This window comes from Ranitomeya variabilis, chromosome 3 (assembly GCF_051348905.1).
Source record: "Ranitomeya variabilis isolate aRanVar5 chromosome 3, aRanVar5.hap1, whole genome shotgun sequence".
NCBI lineage: Eukaryota > Metazoa > Chordata > Amphibia > Anura > Dendrobatidae > Ranitomeya > Ranitomeya variabilis.
Window position 1 is genome coordinate 654976537 of NC_135234.1, and position 25729 is coordinate 655002265.

At 43.5% G+C, this 25729-nt stretch overlaps 1 protein-coding gene across 1 annotated transcript in view; it reads left to right on the forward strand.

Moving 5' to 3' along the window:
- Window positions 1–4645: 4645 nt before the first annotated feature.
- LOC143816857 (glycoprotein-N-acetylgalactosamine 3-beta-galactosyltransferase 1-like) overlaps window positions 4646–25729 on the forward strand; it is a 61250-nt gene continuing 40166 nt past the window's right edge. The window contains exons 1-2 of the mRNA XM_077297777.1: window positions 4646–4717; window positions 4813–4959. The gene's annotated coding sequence lies outside the window, so the exon portion shown is untranslated. The remainder of the gene's footprint in view (window positions 4718–4812; window positions 4960–25729) is intronic.

Consider the following 25729-nt stretch of genomic DNA (forward strand, 5'->3'; position numbering starts at 1 on the left):
GAAAGTGAACCCGTACGGGGTTAGTCAGTGAGTCCTCCTAGGAGCCATACAGAGATGGCTCAGTAATCCTGAACTGAAAGATGGATGATAAGGTCTATACCGTGTATAGTAGTAGAAGGGCAGTAGGCCCGGGCAGAAAGGGGCGGTCCTGTAACAGAAAGGAGAGGCAGTAGGCCTGGAGCAGATAGGACAGGCGGTCCTGCAGATGTAAAGAAGGAGAATGCAGAAAAGTTGATTAGCCTTATAATGTTTTATAAGAAGGTCTTTAGTGGATTCAGCGAGTACGTCCTTAAAGGCAAAGTTAAATTATTGTTCAAAAAATTTGCACTTAGTAGAATGCCCGGTTGGGTGAAAGAAGTTATTTATAGTATGTTACTTAAATAATTAACCATGTTTGTAACGTTCAAGAGTCCTCACCTCCCATAAAGGGAAGCTCTGTTAAAGTTTACTCGCTATTGCATTTCAAAAATTGTATGTCTTTTTGCTGACATGTATTGTTGTTTTCTTCCCGTCCAGGAGTACTGGATTTAACCGGGGGGGAGTGCAGCGCCCCAGAGTCCTGGTCGTTGCAGTACTGTTGCTCCGCCACTAAGGGGGGCTATGGTACATCTGATGGCACTGAAAGAGTTCTTCTGACCAGGTATCACAGACACCAATACATTTCACAGTCTGGCCTCCAGGGGGAGCTAAGGGCACTATGCATTAGGCCACTCCTCACAGTCTGGTAAAATTGGGGGTTGGATAGGAAGTTAGATCAGAAAGCTGACTGGGTTGGAACCAGGCAACACCTTGTGGCAGAGGGTGTTGTAGGGGAAGATTCAGAGGGGTCCCTGTCAGGGGTGGGATCCTGACAGAGGCCTAGCAACCAGAGAGAATGTTACGGGACCGCGCCTGCACGATATAGCGGCGGTACCCCAAGAAAGGACAAGAAGCGAGGTTTATTGTGCTGAGTGAGAAACGAGATCAACGCAACAAGGAGAATACCAGTAGGCAGGGCCGGCGTCAGCACCCGGCGTGCCCGGGCAAGTGCCGGGGCCCTGGCGAGACAGGAGGGCCCATTCAGGGCCGGCAGCTGCTTAGGGCCCCCGCTCCATTAATCCGCAGTGCGGATTAACTGCGGATTTAACAAAATCAGTGAAGAAAAATCCGCACAGCATTCCGCAACGTGGGCACATAGCCTAAAGGGAACCTTTCACGTTGGATAACGCTATTTACCTGCATATATAGGGTTAATGTGCTATAGGGCCGCTGTACTGAAACCGTGGTTTCAAGGAGAAAATCAACTTTATTCCTCCCGAGAGCTGCCAGCTTTCAGCCATACAGGCATGCTGGTGCAGCTACTGTCACCGGTCACAGCTCTGTGAAGCCAGCTGTCAATGACAGCATTTCAGCTGCTGCTTGCAGTGCTGTGAGCAGTGTAACCGCACTTGCACACCAGTATTGCTGGAAGCCGCCGGTTGTCAGGATAAATAAAGTTCATTTTCTCTCTGGAGCTTTTTGTATGCTGGACAGGCATTATTCTAATGCTATTTACAGTGGGAAAAATAAGTATTTTATACACTGCCGATTTTGCAGGTTTTCCCACCTAGAAAGAAAGGAGAGGTTTGTAATTTTATTATAGGTACACTTCAACTGTGAAAAATCCATAAAATCACATTATATGATATTTACATAATTAATTTACATTTTCTTGAATGAAATAAGTATTTGATGCAATAGAAAAACAGAACTTACTATTTGCTACAGAAATCTTTCTTTGCACAATTACACAATTACAGAGGTCAGACCTTTCCTGTAGTTCTTGACCAAGTTTGCACACACCGAAGTAGGGATTTTGGCCCACTCCTCCATACAGATGTTCTCCAGATCTTTCCGGTTTTGGGATTGTCACTGGATGTTATTGAGTTTCAGTTCCCTCCAAAGATTTTATATTGGGTTCAGGTCTGGAGACTGGCTAGGCCACTACAGGACCTTGATATGCTTCTTACGTATCTAGTCTTTAGTTGCCCTGGCTGTGTTTCAGATCATTGTCATGCTGGAAGACCCCGCCATCACCCATCTTCAATGCTCTTACTGAGGGAAGGAGATTGTTGGCCAAAATCTTGCGATGCATGACCCCATCCATCCTCCCTTCAATATGGTGCAGTTGTCCTGCCCCCCCTTGCAACCCTAAAGTACAATGTTTCCCCCATCGTGTTTCACAGTTGGCATGGTGTTCTTTGGGTTGTACTCATCCTTCTTCTTCCTCCAAACATGGCGAGTGTAGTTGATACCTAAAAGTTCTATTTTGGTCTCATCTGACCACATGGATTGGATTATCCAGATGGTCTTTGGCGAACTTCAAAAGAGCTTGGACATGTGCTAGTGTGGGCAAGGGACCTTGCATGCCCTGCAGGATTTTAATCCTTGATGGCATAGTTTTTTATGAACAATAATGTTTGAGACTGTGGTCCCACCTCTCTTCAGGTCATTGACCAGGTGCTCTCATGCAGTTCTGGGGAGATTCCTAACCTTTCTCAGAATCATCCTTACCCCACAAAGCGAGAACTTGCAGGAAGCCCCAGACCGATAAAGATTGACAGTCACCTTGTGTTTCTTCTAATTTCTAATAATTGTGCCAACAATTGTTGACTTCTCACCAAGCTGCTTGCCTATTGTCCGGTAGCCCATCCCAGCCTTGTGCAGGCTTACAGTTTTGTCCCTGGTCTCCTTAGACAGCTCTTTGGTCTTGGCCATGGTGGAGAGGTTGGAGTGTTATTGAGTGTGTGGACAGGTGTCTTTTATACAGATAGAAAGTTCAAACAGGTGCCATTTATACAGGCAGTGAGTGTAGAGTAGGAGGGCTTCTTAAAGAAAAACTAATAGGTCTGTGAAAATCAGAGTTCTTGTCGGTTGGTAGGTGATCAAATACCATACTTATATTATGCAATAAAATGCAGGGTCAGGACATACTTTGTGGGTGGAGTTAAGGCATGATTTGTACAGCCCCCCGAAGCATGGTATAAATATCCAAATATCCCTTGGCAGAAAAAAGGTTCACCACCGCTGCCTTAAAGCATATGCATACAACATATAGCACATGCACTCTATTTCTTTCCACTTGATATACTTTAAAGGGAACCTGTTATGCGCAAAGCCACTATTTACCTGCAGATATATGGTTTATCTACAGGTAAATGGCGTTAAAATGCTGGCTGGGCGCCTTAATAAAGAGCAAGGTTACCAGTAAGAAATGAAGTGATATCCTCCTGTGAGCTGTTCGCTGTCAGTCATAGAGGTATACATGGAGGGATTACGGCACTGGTGCAGCCTGTATGTGCAGAGCAAGCTGTCGATCAACATGCCAGGGTATGCCTACAGTATAGTGAGTGATTTCTGTAATTTGGATTGTAAGCCCCAATGGGGACTATAATGATGTCTATGAATATGATTGAGTTATATAAGTGAGTAAAATAAATAGCTCTGTGCACAACCCTATGGCAGAAAGAGAGCAGCTACATTTATTTCCTCCCAGTACCCTTGCTTTCAGTAAGGCAGCCGGACAGCATGTTAATGCTATTTACCCACAGATTAACCCCATATCTGCATACCTTTAACACATTTATTTCCCTTTTCTTTTGAGATATTTCAATTGTCCTCTTTATTTATTCATTTGTCACATATTATGTTATCTATACATGAATTATTACTTATTTTTCTTTCTTTATATGCAATACATACTGGCATCATAGTGGTTATTAATATTAATCCATCTAGATATATCCATACCTTTATATTACTATTTTCTTTTTGCGATACCACCATCATTACTTTTTTGAAGGGTTTATTTGTTGATGGTCCTCCTGTTGATGTCATTGATATTTTTTTAATGTTGTGTCTAATGAAGATTAATGAGCTCTTACACTGCTGCATATGATCTCTATTTATTTATGTACTTGTGTTTCTAGGTTGCACCCATCATGTTATTCACTATTTATGTGCATTATTGATTTTTGTAATATTCTTTCCAAATCATCCTTTCGTCTACATGTACGCTCATATGCCCGGCTCTTGAGCATTGTCTCCTGTGAATATTTGTTGGTATGTCATGCCTTGAGACTTTCGGTTATTAGGCGTGCCTGACTTGTTCAGTGATTACATGTATATTTTAAAAAGGTTTATGATTTCTCCAGGAAGAAAAGCCAAATGATTTGACTTTTCTTCCTGGAGAACTCCCCTTTTTTCAGGGGTATCTTGGGAGATTTGCAAAGGATAAATATGGGACAAAAATAAAAATAAATGCTGCCGAAAATGCCAATAAAAAAAATGTGTCCAAACATACGGGGTTTTAATATTGGTCGGAGACTTTAAAAAATGGAATTCGTTAATTCGATAAAATTGGCTAAAAGGAATTTATGACAGTTTGAGACAGATTTCAAGGACTTAAAGGTCATTTCTGTTTGTTATGCAAACATTTGCTGTATGTGAGTGCGGAATATGCGGCATCAGGGAAAATATCTGCTTTTCCTGTCATTCCTGTAAATTACCAGGGGTTCAGGTATTTGCACTTTAATAATGTTCCTTGGCTGGCGAGCTTAATGAGACGTGAGGTCGAGAGATCTGATTGGCTCTCGGCCTGTCTATTTCTTGACGTTCTGTAGGAAGCAGCTTTCTCGCTGTGTGGAGCTCACAGGCTGTGACAGTGACAGCGAGTGCATGGTGTGTGAGCATCTCTTGTGTGAGTGCAGGCAGCCCAGCCCTGCGCTGATCACATACGCCTAGCACAATGCCTAGGAATAATTACTATTAATAATGATAATGTCTTCTTTTCAGGTTTCCTTTATGTTGTGATGTGCAGGATCTATATACCCATCTCTGCCTGGAAGTGTATCCTGAGTGACTGTAACCAGCTCTCAACAGCGCACACATAATTAAAATCCAGCTGGACCCTTCTTCCCCACCTGTCACTAGAAACCGCAGGTATGTACAATTCTCTATACAATATGCGTGTGCAAGCGTAGATGTAGCAGGGCTGAATTTGTCATTACATATAGGTTGGGGGCTGCAATATTTAGCGTTAAATAATCTACATGAAAATCACAATGCATTGTGCCAAATGACAAACTCAGCTCTGCTATAAATTCACCGTATATCCTAGTATCTCATTGAAGTGCATGCATTGTTTTCTGAGATTTTTCTCTGAATACCTGATATTTCAATTGTATTTAAGTGACATTATGATAAGACTTTTAATTCTGTACTTTTTAGGCTACCATCACACACAGGTTATGCTTGTTAAAAAAAGGCATGCATTTCATGGTTTTCTTTTCAAAGTTTTTTTTTTCGGTGGTGCTCTTCTTGGTCACACACCATTGATTGTGTTTGTTTTTTTTTACCATAGACAGAATTCGATAGGAAAATATTAGAAAAAGTCCTACCTAGATCATGCACAAATCACACAAATCGACTAAAATTTTAAGCATTCCAGAAAATATCAGCCAGAGAAGGATTACATGATCTTCGGCAGGTTTCCCCATAATGCCTTAACGAAGTACTCCTTCCATCAAAGTTTTTATCCTTTTAATATACCGTATTGTAATCATCACATCATATGGCATTGTGCACTTACAATTTCTCATTTTGCCTTTCTACCCGGTTAATTCTTCTGTTTCCATTAGGTCTATGACATCACATGATTAAAAATTGACTAGCTGGATTCTTCTAAGCTCTATGTAGAAACAGGAGGTTAATTTTCTCTGCACAAGTCACGACTCAATGTAAAAGTCTATGGCAGTGGGGAAGAGGGAGCAGCTGGGTCAGAAGTTGAATAGGGGAACGAGCCATACAGGGACAAGACACTTACTGTTTCTACAAAGAGCTGAGATAAAAGAATAACTGGGCAGAAAGGCAAAATGAGCAATTGTTAGTACAGAATGCTATATAATATGATGATTCATTAGCACAAAAATGTCCAGAATACTGATAGAACTGGCACGTCAAAACAATTATATAACCACTATTCTGATGACCATCATCAACAGAAACATGAAGTGATCCAGAATATGTAAAATATTCAATTTGTATTAATAATGAATTAAAAAAAGACATAAAAAACAAGGGGAGATTAAAAAAAACTGAAAATGGCTCACACTGAGAGACGCCACCAAATCAATTTATATAATTAATCATAACTTGTAACCCCGTATATCAGCCTCTAAGCAAGAGTATAGCAATCACAATCTATCACAGTATCACAATGCAACCCAATTGGCACAAACAGTCCCCTAATGCTATATGTGCATAAAGAAACTTAACAGTGAAGGGGGAAAAAGGATGCAGCCAAAGAAAATAGGGTATATATATTATAGCTACCTGGAGAACAAAAGAGTGGCAACTCCCCACCCCGACGCTCGTTTCACCGCTGGCTTCTTCCTGGGGCGCATCCTTTCTCCCCCTTCCCTGTTAATTTTCTTTATGCACATATAACATTAGGGGACTGTTTGTACCAATTGGGTTGCATTACAGGCTGAAATACCAGGTTATAATTTATGATTAATTATGTACTGTACATTGATTTGGTGGCGTCTCTCAGTGTTTTTTTTTCTCCCCTTGTTTGTGATGTCATATTTTAATTCATTTTATTAATACAATATTTTACATATTCTGGATCTCTTCATGTTTCTGTTGATGATGGTCATCAGAATGGTGGTTCTATAATATGATGATTGCAATATATTAGTGGGATAAAAACTTTTATGACAGTACTACTTTAAAGCTATCACATCACTTGGTATAGCCCAACCAATCAGAAAGTACTATCATAGCCTGTATAAAAGCAGAGGCAGGGAAGGTAGTAACAATTATATGGTGAATCTGGATAGTGAGAGGCTATAACAGTTTATCAATAAAGGTAATGAGAGAAATACATAAAACACTGAATAAACTATACAGATGAGTCCCAATTCTGTCACTGGTGTTGTAAACATCAGTTTTGATGATCAGTACTGCTGGAATAAAATGTTTAATATTTTAAGAGGCTCATGCCAGTTGTAAGGTTCACCAAATTCATTAAAGGGTTTGTCCACTATGCAGATAACCCATTCTGAATCTCTAAGTTTCCTCCAGTAAAATATTAACACTTAGGGCGCAGTCAGACCTGAGCGTGACAGCTGCATAGAAATGCTTGTGGTCACGCTCAGGTCAAGAGAGCCAATGACCAGTCAGAGCATTGCGATGCAACCGTCATCCATATTATATGGTCATCTGATTGCACCCTTTTAGTCACCTCCAGTGCGGGTGCTGTTCCAGCGGTTTCAGCACTGACTCTCACGGGGATTGCGTGACATTGTTATGCCATCACTGTGTCCAATCAGCGGTGGCTTCACTCTCCCTTCCTTTGGACAAATCAAAACATCCGGAGGATGTGAGAGAACAGCAGCAGCTCTCATTTCCTCCAAATGTCAATTATGTCCCTAGCAAAAAGAGAGTGAAGCCCGTGCTGATCACCAGGAGAACTAGTGCCGAAACTACTTGAAACATAGGAATTCAGAAGGGGTGTCCAAGCAGTGGATGACTCCAGGGGCTGAAGTACATTGCTGGGTAAATGCATGCCACTATATTGGTGTGAATTTTGAGTTATTACAGTGCCCCTCATTACATCCTTGCTCTGCCCATTTTGACATTGCTAGCCGGGACTCATTAACATACACCAAAAAGGCCATAATGTGTGGCAGCACTGCAGTAAAGAAGATAAGTTAAGTGAGGAAAAGATAATAGAGGAAAACTCTGAGCATTTTTCTGGCAGACTCTACAAGGCGGTCTGGGGGACAGTGAAATTGTTGAAATGGACAGAAACAGTTCTGAATGGAAGGAGAATAGCATAGGGAAAATGTTGTGAATTCCGTTCTCGGACTCCCTCCTGTGGTCATGAATGGTACTTTGGTTAGTTCTGCTCTTGGACTCCCTCTGGTGGCTTTGAGCGGAACTGCTGGTCACTGAGGTTGGCTTTGTCAGCTGCTCTCGTTTATTGCTTGCTGGCTTCCTTATTTAACTCCACTCAGATCGTTACTTGATGCCAGCTGTCGTTGTTTCAGTATTGGTTCAGATCTCTCTTGGACTTCTCTGAGGACCTGTCTACTCCAGCAGAAGCTGTCTTTGCTAGTTCATTTTTTGTTACTGCTTCCTGAATATATTTCTTAGTACTGCTATTTCTACTCCAGCTTGCTATTATGATATTCCCTTGCTAGCTGGAAGCTCTGGGGTGCAGAGTGGCACCTCCACACCGTGAGTCGGTGTGGGGAGTCTTTTTGCTTACTCTGCGTGGCTTTTTGTAGTCTTTTGTGCTGACCGCATAGATCCCTTTTCTATCCTCTGACTAAATTAGTGAAGTCTGGCCTCCTTTGCTAAAACCTGTTTCATTCCTGTGTTTGTGACTTTCCTCTTAACTCACAGTCAATATATGTGGGGGGCTGCCTTTACCTTTGGGGAATTTCTCTGAGGCAAGGTTAGGCTTCTATTTCTATCTTTAGGGGTAGTTAGCTCTTAGGCTGTGAAGAGGCGTCTAGGGAGAGTTAGGTACGCTCCACGGCTATTTCTAGTGTGTGTGATAGGAGTAGTGTTTGCGGTCAGCAGAGTTCCCACTTTCCCAGAGCTTGTTCCGATTTCTAGTTTACTCATCAGGTCATTCCAGGTGCTCCTAACCACCAGGTCCATAACAGTACAGCTGGCCTTCAAAGTGTTAATGCATCTCAAAAGAGGGATAAGAGAAGTTCTGAGACCATTTTATTTTCTTTGCAGTGTGTTTTGTCTCTCTTTTCCCCTTAATCTCTGGGTGGTTCAGGACTCAGGTGTAGATATGGATATTCAAGGTCTGTCCTCTTGTGTGGATCATCTCACTGCAAGAGTACAAAGCATTCAAGATTATGTAGTTCAGAATCCGATGTTAGAGCCTAGAATTCCAATTCCTGATTTGTTTTCTGGGGATAGATCTAAGTTTCTGAATTTCAAAAATAATTGTAAACTGTTTCTTGCTTTGAGACCCCGCTCCTCTGGTGACCCCATTCAGCAAGTAAAAATTATTATTTCTTTGTTGCGTGGCGACCCTCAAGACTGGGCATTCTCCCTTGCACCAGGAGATCCTGCATTGCTTAATGTAGATGCGTTTTTTCTGGCGCTTGGATTGCTTTATGATGAACCGAATTCAGTGGATCAGGCAGAGAAAACCTTGCTAGCTTTGTGTCAGGGTCAGGATGAAGCGGAGATATATTGCCAGAAGTTTAGAAAATGGTCTGTGCTTACTCAATGGAATGAGTGTGCCCTGGCAGCAATTTTTAGAAAGGGTCTTTCTGAAGCCCTTAAGGATGTTATGGTGGGATTCCCCACGCCTGCTGGTCTGAATGAATCAATGTCCTTGGCCATCCAAATTGATCGGCGTTTGCGTGAGCGCAAAATTGTGCACCATTTGGCGGTGTCCTCTGAGCAGAGGCCTGAGCTTATGCAATGTGATAGAACTTTGACCAGAACTGAACGGCAAGAACACAGACGTCAGAATAGGCTGTGTTTTTACTGTGGTGACCCCACTCATGCTATCTCTGATTGTCCTAAGCTCACTAAGCGGTTCGCTAGGTCTGTCACTATTGGTACTGTACAGCCTAAATTTCTTTTGTCTGTTACTCTGATTTGCTCTTTGTCATCCTACTCGGTTATGGCATTTGTGGATTCGGGCGCTGCCCTGAATTTGATGGACTTGGAGTTTGCCAGGCGCTGTGGTTTTTTCTTGGAGCCTTTGCAGTATCCTATTCCATTAAGGGGAATTGATGCCACGCCGTTGGCCAAGAATAAACCTCAGTACTGGACTCAGTTGACCATGTGCATGGCTCCTGCACATCAGGAAGATATTCGCTTTTTGGTGTTGCATAATTTGCATGATGTGGTCGTGTTGGGTTTGCCATGGCTACAGGTTCATAATCCAGTATTGGATTGGAAATCAATGTCTGTGTCTAGTTGGGGTTGTCAAGGGGTACATGGCGATGTTCCATTGGTGTCAATTTCTGCTTCCACTCCTTCTGAAGTCCCTGAGTTTCTGTCGGATTACCAGGATGTATTTGATGAGCCCAAATCCAGTGTCCTACCCCCTCACAGGGATTGTGATTGTGCTATAAATTTGATTCCTGGTAGTAAGTTTCCTAAGGGCCGACTTTTCAATTTATCTGTGCCAGAGCACTCCGCTATGCGGAGTTATATAAAGGAGTCCTTGGAGAAAGGGCATATTCGCCCGTCTTCATCACCGTTGGGAGCAGGGTTCTTTTTTGTGGCCAAGAAGGATGGTTCTCTGAGACCCTGTATAGATTACCGCCTTCTCAATAAAATCACGGTCAAATTTCAGTACCCTTTGCCTCTGCTGTCTGATTTGTTTGCTCGGATTAAGGGGGCTAGTTGGTTCACCAAGATAGATCTTCGAGGGGCGTATAACCTTGTGCATATTAAACAGGGCGATGAATGGAAAACAGCATTTAATACGCCTGAGGGCCATTTTGAGTACCTGGTAATGCCATTCGGGCTTTCAAATGCTCCATCTGTGTTTCAGTCCTTTATGCATGACATCTTCCGAAAGTATCTGGATAGATTCATGATTGTATATTTGGATGATATTTTGGTCTTTTCGGATGATTGGGAGTCTCATGTGAAACAGGTCAGAATGGTATTCCAGGTCCTTCGTGCTAATTCCTTGTTTGTGAAGGGGTCTAAATGTCTCTTCGGAGTTCAGAAGGTTTCCTTTTTGGGCTTCATTTTTTCCCCTTCTACTATCGAGATGGACCCTGTTAAAGTTCAGGCCATTTATGATTGGACTCAACCTACATCTGTGAAGAGCCTCCAGAAATTCCTGGGCTTTGCTAATTTTTACCGTCGCTTCATCGCTAATTTTTCTAGTGTGGTTAAACCTTTGACTGATTTGACAAAGAAAGGTGCTGATGTGGTGAATTGGTCCTCTGCGGCCGTTGAGGCTTTTCAGGAGCTGAAACGCCGTTTTTCTTCGGCCCCTGTGTTGCGTCAGCCAGATGTTTCGCTCCCTTTTCAGATCGAGGTTGATGCTTCTGAGATTGGAGCAGGGGCTGTTTTGTCTCAAAGAAGTTCTGATGGCTCTGTGATGAAGCCATGTGCCTTCTTTTCTAGAAAGTTTTCGCCTGCTGAGCGTAATTATGATGTTGGCAATCGGGAGCTGCTGGCTATGAAGTGGGCATTCGAGGAGTGGCGACATTGGCTTGAGGGAGCCAAGCACCGCATGGTGGTCTTGACGGATCACAAAAATCTGACTTATCTCGAGTCTGCCAAGCGGTTGAATCCTAGAAAGGCTCGATGGTTGCTGTTTTTCTCCCATTTCGATTTTGTGGTCTCATACCTTCCAGGTTCTAAGAATGTGAAGGCGGATGCCCTTTCTAGGAGTTTTGTGCCTGATTCTCCAGGAGTCCCTGAGCCGGCTGGTATCCTCAAAGAGGGGGTAATTCTGTCTGCCATCTCCCCTGATTTGCGGCGGGTGCTGCAGGAGTTTCAGGCTGATAGACCTGACCGTTGTCCAGCGGAGAAACTGTTTGTCCCTGATAGATGGACTAGCAGAGTTATTTCTGAGGTTCATTGCTCAGTGTTGGCTGGTCATCCTGGGATTTTTGGGACCAGAGATTTGGTGGCTAGGTCCTTTTGGTGGCCTTCCTTGTCACGGGATGTGCGTTCTTTTGTGCAGTCCTGTGGGACTTGTGCTCGGGCTAAGCCTTGCTGTTCTCGTGCCAGTGGGTTGCTTTTGCCCTTGCCAGTCCCGAAGAGGCCTTGGACGCATGTTTCCATGGATTTTATTTCAGATCTTCCTGTCTCTCAAAGGATGTCCATCATCTGGGTGGTTTGTGATCGCTTTTCTAAGATGGTCCATTTGGTACCCTTGCCTAAATTACCTTCCTTTTCTGATTTGGTGCCATTGTTTTTTCAACATGTGGTTCATTTGCATGGCATTCCGGAGAACATTGTGTCGGACAGAGGTTCCCAGTTTGTCTCTAGGTTTTGGCGGTCCTTTTGTGCTAAGATGGGCATTGATTTGTCTTTTTCTTCGGCTTTCCATCCTCAAACAAATGGCCAAACCGAATGAACCAACCAGACTTTGGAAACCTATCTGAGATGCTTTGTTTCTGCTGATCAGGATGATTGGGTGACCTTCTTGCCATTGGCTGAGTTCGCCCTTAATAATCGGGCTAGTTCGGCTACTTTGGTTTCGCCTTTTTTCTGCAATTCTGGTTTTCATCCTCGTTTTTCTTCGGGGCAGGTTGAGCCTTCTGACTGTTCTGGTGTGGATTCTGTGGTGGACAGGTTGCAGCAAATTTGGACTCACGTGGTGGACAATCTGACGTTGTCCCAGGAGAAGGCTCAACGTTTCGCTAACCGCCGTCGTTGTGTTGGTCCTCGACTTCGTGTTGGGGATTTGGTTTGGTTGCCTTCTTGTTATGTTCCTATGAAAGTTTCTTCTCCTAAGTTTAAGCCTCGTTTCATTGGTCCTTATAAGATTTCTGAAATTCTCAACCCTGTGTCATTTCGTTTGGTCCTTCCAGCTTCTTTTGCCATCCATAATGTGTTCCATAGGTCGTTGTTGCGGAGGTACGTGGCGCCTATGGTTCCCTCCGTTGATCCTCCTGCTCCGGTGTTGGTTGAAGGGGAGTTGGAGTATGTGGTGGAAAAAATTTTGGATTCTCGTATTTCGAGACGGAAGCTTCAGTGCCTGGTTAAGTGGAAGGGCTATGGTCAGGAGGATAATTCCTGGGTTGTTGCCCCCGATGTCCATGCTGCCGATTTAGTTCGTGCCTTTCATTTGGCTCGTCCTGATCAGCCTGGGGGCCCTGGTGAGGGTTCGGTGACCCCTCCTCAAGGGGGGGTACTGTTGTGAATTCCGTTCTCGGACTCTCTCCTGTGGTCATGAATGGTACTTTGGTTAGTTCTGCTCTTGGTTCTTCCCTCTGGTGGCTTTGAGCGGAACTGCTGGTCACTGAGGTTGGCTTTGTCAGCTGCTCTCGTTTATTGCTTGCTGGCTTCCTTATTTAACTCCACTCAGATCGTTACTTGATGCCAGCTGTCGTTGTTTCAGTATTGGTTCAGATCTCTCTTGGACTTCTCTGAGGACCTGTCTACTCCAGCAGAAGCTAAGTCTTTGCTAGTTCATTTTTTGTTACTGCTTCCTGAATATATTTCTTAGTACTGCTATTTCTACTCCAGCTTGCTATTATGATATTCCCTTGCTAGCTGGAAGCTCTGGGGTGCAGAGTGGCACCTCCACACCATGAGTCGGTGTGGGGAGTCTTTTTGCTTACTCTGCGTGGCTTTTTGTAGTCTTTTGTGCTGACCGCATAGATCCCTTTTCTATCCTCTGACTAAATTAGTGAAGTCTGGCCTCCTTTGCTAAAACCTGTTTCATTCCTGTGTTTGTGACTTTCCTCTTAACTCACAGTCAATATATGTGGGGGGCTGCCTTTAACTTTGGGGAATTTCTCTGAGGCAAGGTTAGGCTTCTATTTCTATCTTTAGGGGTAGTTAGCTCTTAGGCTGTGAAGAGGCATCTAGGGAGAGTTAGGTACGCTCCACGGCTATTTCTAGTGTGTGTGATAGGAGTAGTGTTTGCGGTCAGCAGAGTTCCCACTTTCCCAGAGCTTGTTCCGATTTTTAGTTTACTCATCAGGTCATTCCAGGTGCTCCTAACCACCAGGTCCATAAAAGGATAACCCCTGTAAGCATGTCTAACTCCCAGATCGATGTTGACGATGGTCAAACTTTTACTCCACTTTAAGGACTGACAATAAAACACAAGAAATTGGAGTTTACAAGAAAAAAAATGTTAAGAAACATTTTCCTGTATTCGAATATAAGGCAACATTTTAAAAAATTTATTATTTTACCCCTTTCCATTATCGGGCTTAATAGTACATCGATGTCGGACTCCCCCTGATTGGTGCATCTCCGGCGCTGACATACATACAGCTGACATGTGCCCACAACAGCCGTGGCTGGATCACGATTCCACAAACTACTTAAATGCCGCTGTCAATCTCTGACAGCGGCATTTAACTTGCGCTTCTGGCAAGCATGCCAGAAATCCCACCCATCGGTCACCCCGTCACGTGATCGCGGGTCACCGATGAGTTGGCATGACAACCAGAGGTCTCTAGCAGACCTCTATGGTTGTCATAGACAGATTGCTATCAGCACCACCCTATCGCCTGTATGTAGCAGAGCCAATCGGAGTACTGCAGCTTCTAGTCTCCCATGGAGACTATTGAAGTATGCAAAAAGTAAAAAAAGTTTGAAATTTTTTAAAAAAAATATGAAAGTTCAAATCACCACCCTTTTGTCCCATTAAAAAAACAAACAAAAAACATACACATATTTGGTATCGCCGTGTGCAGAATCGCCCGATCTATCAATATAAAAAAAGAATTAACCCAATTATCAAACGACGTAACGAGAAAAAAAGTCAACAAAACAATTACATTTTTTTTGGTCGCCGCAATTTTGCATAAAAATGGGCGATCAAAACATCGTATCTGCACCAAAATGGTATAATTAAAAATGGCAGCTTGACATGCAAAAAATAAACCATCACCTAACCTGAGATCACGAAAAATGGAGACGATACGGGTATCGGAAAATGGGGCAGTTTTTTTTTAACAAACTTTGGAAATCTTTTCACTATTTAAATAAAAAAGAACCTAGACATGTTTGGTGTCTATGAACTCATAATGACCTGGAGAATCATACTGGCAATTTCACAGCACAAACAAAAATACCTCTGGTCGTTAATGGGTTAAGTATTGGAAATTTCAGTTTAATTTAGGAAAGAAGCTAGAACTGCCAAAAATTGGATAGAAGAGGGACTCTGATACGCCCTGTATTAGACATAAAGGAAGGCCTCACACATATTATGTTAAAATTGTAATATAGTGGTACTCCTAAACTCGTAAAGTCTATGCACTAAGTGCAAAGCCTGCCAAAAATTACAAGCAGGATTATCCATACACCCTTGTAGGCAACAACTGTGGTACCTCGTTCAAATATTGTGAACAAAGTGTAGTTGTGGTACTCCTACACTCATAAAAGCTCAAACACAGTACAAAGCCAGAAAACAAATTATAAGCATCATCCATACACCCTTGAAGGCACCAAATGGAGTGACTCAGAAAAAAAATTAAGAAAGTATAGTTGTCCTACACCAGAGGTGCGGAACCTTTTTATCTGCCAAGGGTATTTGGATATTTAAACCATCCTTCGTTGGCCGTACAAATTGTGGGCTCACTCCACCCACAAACTACATCCTGATGCTGGCACTAGTGTCAGGACGTAATCTTTCATTGCCCGCGTCTCAGCGTTCAGTAGTGAACACTGCGGGCTTGTGCTCACAGATCAAGAAGAAATTAAAAGGCTAGTGGCCATCAAATCACAGCTGGTGGCCAAAGCACTGTGGTCTCCAGGAATCTGCCCGGGGGCCAGAGAAAAGGTCATTATGGCCCATAAATGGCCTGTAGGCTTGAGGTTCTCCACCCTCCACCCGTGTCCTATACTGATAAAGGGTTTGCATAAAGTGCAAAGCCAGGAGAAAATGGTAAGGACTGTAATACAGTTATCCTCTTCAGGTGTCTGCTTCTTCCTCGGGAGGTTGGGGGGAACTGCCTCTACCTGCTTCCTGGAGCCTGATACCCAGGTGCCTGGGCTGTAAGTGACCCGGCTTCCGGTAGTGCCCAACATGCCCCTGACATATAGAAACAAGCGACCATTGTCACCTGCATCATTTCCTGCTCACATATAGGAGGTGGGCAACTCCAAGGTCTGTCCGATCTCTCAAGAATTGTAGCCCTGTCTCTAGCTGTCTTGAGGAGCCTATCTTTGGCCCATTCATCTTGCTTCCTTCCTTCTCAGTTCAAACCCACCGCATACCAACGATGTTGCCCCTCCATTTTGAGGAACGTGACCCTTGTTCCATTCATCAGCTCTTGCAGTCTTTGAGGCAAGTGTTCCATCTCTACTATCTCCAGCGGTCCTATTAAGAATAAATTGAGTGCATGATTGATGTTATGTGTACGCCACTAGGTTCAGATACGGGCGGGACAAGTGTCATGATCTCCATGGCCAGAGAACTAGCATAAGCCTCTATAGGAACAAGCTCTTGGAAGATGTAACTGTACTGACCATGAACTAAACCTACCGCATCATCTAGAAGTAGCCAGGTAGCATGTCCTACTTTTTATCCCTATATGCCCAGCGCCGGCCGGAGAACTAAATAATGCTAGCAGAGGGAAATATAAGACCTGACTCACCTCTAGAGAAATGCCCAAAAGGAGACAGAAGCCCCCCACATATATTGGCGGTGATATGAGATGAAACAACAAACGCAGCAGGAAAATAGTTTTAGCAAATTTGAGGTCCGCTTTCTAGATAGCAGAAGACAGAAAGCATACTTTCATGGTCAGTAGAAAACCCTAACAAAACACATCCAGAAATTACTTTAGGACTCTGGCATTAACTCATAATACCAGAGTGGCAATTCCTGATCAACAAGAGCTTTCCAGACACAGTAACGAAACTGCAGCTGTGAACTGGAACCAAAATACAAAAACAAAACATGGACGAATGTCCAACTTATCTAGTAGATGTCTGGGAGCAGGAACAAGCACAGAGAGGCTTCTGATAACATTGTTGACCGGCAAGCATCTAACAGAGAAGCCAGGTTATATAGCGACACCCAGATCTAATCAGAACAGGTGAACAGGGAAGATGATGTCACAAGTTCAATTCCACCAGTAGCCACCGGGGGAGCCCAGAATCCAAATTCACAACAGTACCCCCCCCTCAAGGAGGGGGCACCGAACCCTCACCAGAACCACCAGGGCGATCAGGATGGGCCCTATGAAAGGCACGAACCAGATCAGAGGCATGAACATCAGATGCAGTGACCCAAGAATTATCCTCCTGGCCGTATCCCTTCCACTTGACCAGATACTGGAGTCTCCGTCTGGAAACACGGGAGTCTAGGATTTTTTCCACAACGTACTCCAACTCACCCTCAACCAACACCGGAGCAGGAGGCTCAACGGAAGGCACAACCGGTGCCTCATACCTGCGCAATAACGACCGATGAAAAACGTTATGAATAGAAAAGGATGCAGGGAGGTCCAAACGGAAGGAAACAGGGTTAAGAATCTCCAATATTTTATACGGACCGATGAACCGAGGCTTAAACTTAGGAGATGAGACCCTCATAGGGACAAAACGAGAAGACAACCACACCAAATCTCCAACACAAAGCCGAGGACCAACACGACGGTGACGGTTGGCAAAAAGCTGAGTCTTCTCCTGGGACAACTTTAAATTGTCCATCACCTGCCCCCAGATATGATGCAATCTCTCCACCACCGCATCCACTCCAGGACAATCCGAGGATTCCATCTGACCGGAGGAAAATCGAGGATGGAACCCCGAATTACAGAAAAACGGGGAAACCAAGGTGGCAGAGCTGGCCCGATTATTGAGGGCGAACTCCGCCAATGGCAAAAAAGCAACCCAATCATCCTGGTCAGCAGACACAAAACACCTCAGATATGTCTCCAGGGTCTGATTAGTCCGCTCGGTCTGGCCATTAGTCTGAGGGTGAAAAGCAGACGAAAAAGACAAATCTATGCCCATCCTAGCACAAAATGCCCGCCAAAATCTAGACACAAATTGGGTTCCTCTGTCAGAAACGATATTCTCAGGAATACCATGCAAACGAACAACATTTTGAAAAAACAGGGGCACCAACTCGGAAGAAGAAGGCAATTTGGGCAGGGGAACCAAATGAACCATCTTAGAAAAACGGTCACACACCACCCAGATGACAGACATCTTCTGAGAAACAGGCAGATCTGAAATAAAATCCATCGAGATGTGTGTCCAAGGCCTCTTAGGAATAGGCAAGGGCAACAATAATCCACTAGCCCGAGAACAACAAGGCTTGGCCCGAGCACAAACGTCACAAGACTGCACAAAGCCTCGCACATCTCGTGACAGGGAAGGCCACCAGAAGGATCTTGCCACCAAATCCCTGGTACCAAAAATTCCAGGATGACCTGCCAACGCAGAAGAATGCACCTCAGAGATGACTTTACTGGTCCAATCATCAGGAACAAACAGCCTATCAGGCGGACAACGATCCGGTCTATCCGCCTGAAACTCCTGCAAGGCCCGCCGCAGGTCTGGAGAAACAGCTGACAAGATAACTCCCTCCTTAAGAATACCTGTGGGGTCAGAGTTGCCAGGTGAATCAGGCTCAAAACTCCTAGAAAGGGCATCCGCCTTAACATTCTTAGAACCTGGTAGGTACGATACCACAAAATTAAACCGAGAAAAAAATAATGACCAGCGCGCCTGTCTAGGATTCAGGCGCCTGGCGGTCTCAAGATAAATCAAATTTTTGTGGTCAGTCAATACCACCACCTGATGTCTGGCCCCCTCGAGCCAATGGCGCCACTCCTCAAACGCCCACTTCATGGCCAAAAGCTCCCGATTCCCAACATCATAATTCCGCTCAGCGGGCGAAAATTTACGGGAAAAGAAGGCACAAGGCCTCATCACGGCGCAGTCAGAACTTTTCTGCGACAACACTGCCCCAGCTCCGATCTCAGAAGCGTCGACCTCAACCTGAAAAGGAAGAGTCACATCAGGCTGACGCAACACAGGGGCAGAAGAAAAACGGCGCTTAAGCTCCTGAAAGGCCTCCACAGCATCAGGGGACCAATTAGCAACATCAGCACCCTGTCTAGTCAAATCGGTCAATGGCTTAACGACATCCGAAAAACCAGAAATAAATCGACGATAAAAGTTGGCAAAGCCCAAAAATTTCTGAAGACTTTTAAGAGAAGAGGGCTGCGTCCAATCACAAATAGCTTGAACCTTGACAGGATCCATCTCAATGGAAGAGGGAGAAAAAATATATCCCAAAAAGGAAATTCTCTGAACCCCAAAAACGCACTTAGAACCCTTGACACACAGAGAATTAGACCGCAAAACCTGAAAAACCCTCTTAACTTGCCGGACATGAGAGTCCCAGTCATCCGAAAAAATCAGAATATCATCCAGATACACTATCATAAATTTATCCAAAAAATCGCGGAAAATATCATGCATAAAGGACTGGAAGACTGAAGGGGCATTAGAAAGACCAAAAGGCATCACCAAATACTCAAAGTGGCCCTCGGGCGTATTAAATGCGGTTTTCCACTCATCCCCCTGCCTGATCCGCACCAAATTATACGCCCCACGGAGATCAATCTTAGAGAACCACTTGGCCCCCTTTATGCGAGCAAACAAATCAGTCAGCAACGGCAATGGGTATTGATATTTAACCGTGATTTTATTCAAAAGCCGATAATCAATACATGGTCTCAAAGAGCCGTCTTTTTTTGACACAAAGAAAAAACCGGCTCCTAAGGGAGATGACGATGGACGAATATGTCCCTTTTCCAAGGACTCCTTTATATATTCTCGCATAGCAGTATGTTCAGGCACAGACAGATTAAATAAACGACCCTTTGGGTATTTACTACCCGGAATTAAATCTATAGCACAATCGCACTCACGGTGCGGAGGTAGTGAACCCAGCTTGGGTTCTTCAAAGACGTCACGATAATCAGACAGGAACTCAGGGATTTCAGAGGGAATAGATGATGAAATGGACACCAAAGGTACGTCCCCATGAGTCCCCTTACATCCCCAGCTCAACACAGACATAGCTCTCCAGTCAAGGACTGGGTTGTGAGACTGCAGCCATGGCAATCCCAGCACCAAATCCTCATGTAGATTATACAGCACTAGAAAACGAATAGTCTCCTGGTGATCCGGATTAATACACATAGTCACTTGTGTCCAGTATTGTGGTTTATTATTAGCCAATGGGGTGGAGTCAATCCCCTTCAGAGGAATAAGAGTTTCCAAAGGCTCTAAATCATACCCACAACGATTGGCAAAGGACCAATCCATAAGACTCAAAGCGGCGCCAGAGTCGATATAGGCGTCAGTAGTAATAGATGACAAAGAGCAAATCAGGGTCACAGACAAAATAAATTTAGACTGTAAAGTGCCAATGGAAACGGATTTATCAAGCTTTTTAGTACGCTTAGAGCACGCTGATATAACATGAGTAGAATCCCCACAATAGAAACACAACCCATTTTTCCGTCTAAAATTCTGCCGCTCGCTTCTGGACAGAATTCTATCACACTGCATGCTTTCTGGCGTCTTCTCAGTGGATACCGCCAGATGGTGCACAGGTTTGCGCTCCCGCAGACGCCTATCGATCTGAATGGCCATTGTCATGGACTCATTCAGACCTGCAGGCACAGGGAACCCCACCATAACATCCTTAATGGCATCAGAGAGACCCTCTCTGAAAGTAGCCGCCAAGGCACACTCATTCCACTGAGTAAGCACAGACCATTTACGGAATCTTTGGCAGTAAATTTCAGCTTCATCTTGCCCCTGCGATAGGGACATCAAAGTTTTTTCTGCCTGAAGTTCCAAATGAGGTTCCTCATACAGCAAGCCCAAGGCCAAAAAAAACGCATCCACATTGCGCAACGCAGGATCCCCTGGTGCCAATGCAAAAGCCCAGTCTTGAGGGTCGCCGCGGAGCAAGGAAATCACAATCCCAACCTGCTGTGCAGAGTCTCCAGCAGAACGAGATTTCAGGGACAAAAATAGCTTACAATTATTTCTAAAATTCTGAAAGCTAGATCTATTCCCTGAGAAGAATTCCGGCAAAGGAATTCTCGGCTCAGATACCGGAGCATGAATAATAAAATCTTGCAAATTTTGTACTTTCGTGGTGAGATTATTCAAACCTGCAGTTACACTCTGAAGATCCATTATTAACAGGTGAACACAAAGCCATTCAAAGATTATAAGGAGAGAGAAAAAAAAGAAAGACTGCAGCATAGACAGACTGGCAAGTGATCCAATTAAGAGCACAGAGGAAAAAAAAAAAAAAAAAAACTCTCAGCAGACTTCTTATTTCTCTCCTTTCTCAGCCAAGGATTTTAACCCTTTAGTGGGCCGGTCAAACTGTCATGATCTCCATGGCCAGAGAACTAGCATAAGCCTCTATAGGAACAAGCTCTTGGAAGATGTAACTGTACTGACCATGAACTAAACCTACCGCATCATCTAGAAGTAGCCAGGTAGCATGTCCTACTTTTTATCCCTATATGCCCAGCGCCGGCCGGAGAACTAAATAATGCTAGCAGAGGGAAATATAAGACCTGACTCACCTCTAGAGAAATGCCCAAAAGGAGACAGAAGCCCCCCACATATATTGGCGGTGATATGAGATGAAACAACAAACGCAGCAGGAAAATAGTTTTAGCAAATTTGAGGTCCGCTTTCTAGATAGCAGAAGACAGAAAGCATACTTTCATGGTCAGTAGAAAACCCTAACAAAACACATCCAGAAATTACTTTAGGACTCTGGCATTAACTCATAATACCAGAGTGGCAATTCCTGATCAACAAGAGCTTTCCAGACACAGTAACGAAACTGCAGCTGTGAACTGGAACCAAAATACAAAAACAAAACATGGACGAATGTCCAACTTATCTAGTAGATGTCTGGGAGCAGGAACAAGCACAGAGAGGCTTCTGATAACATTGTTGACCGGCAAGCATCTAACAGAGAAGCCAGGTTATATAGCGACACCCAGATCTAATCAGAACAGGTGAACAGGGAAGATGATGTCACAAGTTCAATTCCACCAGTAGCCACCGGGGGAGCCCAGAATCCAAATTCACAACAGACAAGTCTCACAAATTCTTTTGGAACTTTGGGGGAACTATTACTGAGGGTGACCACGCACAGCTTCATCAGGCACCAGATGGATCCACTTGCTCACACAGACACAATTGATAGAGTCCTCATGAACAGATGAACAGTGTAGTTTAATATTACAGCACATCCTGCGCAAGTCAAGTCTCTTAAGCACAGGCTTCATGACCAATACAGCTGCTTCTTAAAGGCACATTGACTAACAGTCTCTTTTGATAGCATAGTTCAGCACAGATCAAGACTCTTTACAAAGGCACAGTAGTATACAGTATTCCATCTAGCACAGTGAGCTGGAGTAGAGGGGGTTGCTGAGGGAGATGATCCCTGTGACACAATTCCTTACAGTCCTTATCTTCCTGCTCCTGATAGACTTTCTCAACTAGCAGTACAGGGGTCAGCCCATCTTCACTCTTTAATGGAATCCTGTGTACCTATGGTTCACTTGCCTGAACTTTTGTGAGAGCCAGATCACACATGACTAATCCCTTTGGCTGCTGCCAGAATAGTAAACAAGTCCCCCACAACAGTTCCCTTGGGGCTCTTCTAACCACTCCCTATATTCTGTGACTGTGTTAACCCCTCTAGTTGCTGGATGCTTTTGAAACAACAGCAGTCAGCACTACTTCTGCATGTCACATTGACCACTGTTCCATTCACATGTGGTTTATCTGAGCCCTGATTCTCAGGTTCTATGGGAGTCCCGAGGTGTTGGATCTAGCAGTCGGACCCCAGCAATCAAGAACTTATGCATAGGAAACATGCAAAGGAAGATGATAGCAGGATCATTAGAAATTGAGATCTCTGTCATCTCTAGTATAACCCTAAAGGCTGCATCCCAAAATTTTGTATATTGAAAATTTTCATCAGATATGCATCATTGTTAACCTTGCCCTTCCACAATGTCAACATTTCTGGGATACCATCTGTTGAAATTTGCGGCAGTCTTTTGATAAGATTTTGCAGAATGTTTCCTTCACCCTTGTAACAATTACAGTTTGTGTTTCAGTTCAGCTCCTCTTGCTTTGCCATAAATCCTTGCATATAGGAAAGAGCAACAAATGACAAATAGCTGAAATGTCATTCCAGGGTGGGGGCAGTCGGAAGACCAGCACATATGCTCAAAAGTAGAATGTGACCTATGAACTTCAAAGTGTTAGGAAGTTGAAAAGCAAAAATGTTGGAGCTGTGAGTTCTCTTAAGTCTAGCATAGTGTGTGATCTATCAAGCAACATGTAGGAGAGGGGAAGTAGACTCCCACCTTATGTTATTTAACAAAACCTTAGAGGTTGTTTCTTAGTACTTGTAAGGAAAGAGTTACCTAAGGGACCCAGCAAGAAGAGTAGATTGTTAGTGGGGTCACTGAGTCTTGCGGATCAATAAGTGAATTCCTTACGCTAGGTGGCGATAAGGTGCTCTAGATGAGATGGATGCTACCTGCTATGAGGATACTGTCTTGGACTGTGAGAGTCAATATCCATGGAGGTGCTGTTATGGATCCATGGCATAAATCTTGGGCAATGTGAATCCATAACTTCGACTGAGAAAAGTGAAATAGGTTGAATACTCTATTATGGGGTCCTGCTAGGTAGAGTTAGCAATAAGATAAGCCCTCCCCATCCGCATCATTAGGTCTGACACTTCTCAGCAGGACCTTGGGGGTCAAAGTGACTATACAAAAGATCCAAAGCAGTGCTGAATCCGAATCCAAAAGGATGAAGGGATTCAGATAGTCTGAAGCAAGTACACCAGTCTGGGCACAAGGGTCATTTTGAGGATGCTTATCTTGCCGAACCATAAAATGTCCCTACTGCTCCAAAGATGTAAAGTCTTTTCTAAATCTGGATAATACGGGTGGAAATTCATGGTGAAAAGTTAGAATGGTCTGAAGGGATTTTAATTTTCAGGGTGGTAATCCCGTTTGCAGGAGAAGGGGAAATTCAGCTTCAGGTTCTCCACAAATTGTGTGGGGGTAGTAGGAGGTGGGAGATGCTCGGGGCCTCTGACTTGGAGAAGTTTATCTTAAAGTTGGACTTTTCATCAAAACACACCAAGTCTGACACCAAGGAATCGAGAGGTGTATGCAGATGCATGATATAGACGAAAAGATCATAAGTAAATGTAGAGCACTTATATTCATGATCAGCAATACTGATCCTGCCAATGTCGCCATGAGATACTCCATAACAAGGACCTATAAAAGGGGATATAGGGGCAACCCTGATGAGTGCTATTGTAATGGAAGGAATCTGATAAAGAATGTTTGATTTATAATTGGACAGAGGGGCATTGACAAAGTGCCATGACTTTAAATGAGAATACAGGGTTTTGGCCTATATGCTGCTGGGTCTGGGCAAGAAAAGACCGAGATTTTTTCAAATGTCTTTTCAGCATCTAAAGGTAAAATCGTGAGGGGGGATATGTTTAGTGCAAATATAATGGATACGTTTAGAATCTAAGGTTAAGGGACACAGCAAACCTTGATTTTTGGACCAGGTCTCCTACCCTGAACTCATCAGCCTCTTCTAAGCTTCCAACTATGTTACTCAGATGTCTGAATTAAACCTTAGAAAGTGTTGACATCTATGATTCCCTTACAATAAACCACCAGGGATGGAAATATAATTTTTTATTGTTTTTGAACAACTCCTCTGAAAATCATGGACAGCCAACATTTTTTGGACATATTGGAAATTATGACAATTAGTGAATCATTAAGTAACGTGTTTACAGGCCACAGTACAGATGTGAACAGATTGGTATTATTTACTGTGATATGTAAATTGATGATTATCACAGTCCTCATACTGCTTCTCCAGTTTCAAAAAAGTCAGAGACATCAAAATTCTTTTGACAGTTCCAAGAACCAAAAATGTAGCCTATTCTGGGTCATATATTATGTGAGCTTCCAGCTGCACAGGAAACCTGATCCAGTCGCTTTATTCAGCCATGGAGGTGGTATGTCATGTTTTAAAAAAGCTGCTTTATTCTTGGTATTTGTCTTTGACAAAACTTTATTGAAACAATCGTTAGTGGATTGCATGAGTTTTTAGTGCGGATGGAGTAAAAATTCAGATTTTTTGTACCTGAAAATTTTCAGCATCTAATGCAATTCTATGGAAAATATCAGCATGTAAAACTTGGCGTACTCATAAAAGAAACTGATGCAGATTCCAACAATGCACAGCAGGTCAGTTTGTGCAGCATAAAAAAATCTTGGGTTGCATCAGATGTTCATAAATCCCATCCACTTTGCTGGAATTGTGGAACTGTTCGACTATTCAAATAATTTTTGCTTCTTTATTCCGTAATATATGGGACTTATTGTTATATCAGTTTTATATATTTTTTTCTGATATTGAAGGAAAATGTAAAGAAAAAATAGGAGAGTCTTGTCTATTTCCACTTGCACCTCTCCTGTGGCAAGTGGGGTAATAGTATTGGGGTTTATGTCAGCTTTGTATTGTCAGCTGACATCAAGCCCAAGAGTCAGTAATGGAGAGGCATCTATTAGACAACCCCCTCTACTAACCCAACAGTCAAATGTAATAAAGACAAACAGAGTAAAGTCCTTTATTTGAAATAAAAACTCACTGACCCTCATTTACCATTTTATTAATATAAAAATAAAGACACAAAGTAATCCTCACCTGTCCACAGATAATCCATATGTGATGCTGTCCTATGAAGAACTGCAGCTCCGCTACATCCGAATAGTTTGTTGAGCCGTGGCATAATGCGACTGCTGAGCAAGCCAGCCAGAACACACTGAGACAACAGCGTGAGAACGCTCCTGCAGTGTCTAGCGCTGACGTGAATAAGGACACCAGAGTTCATAGCCGATGAATCCTGGTCACCTCACTGGCATCACCTCTTACATGG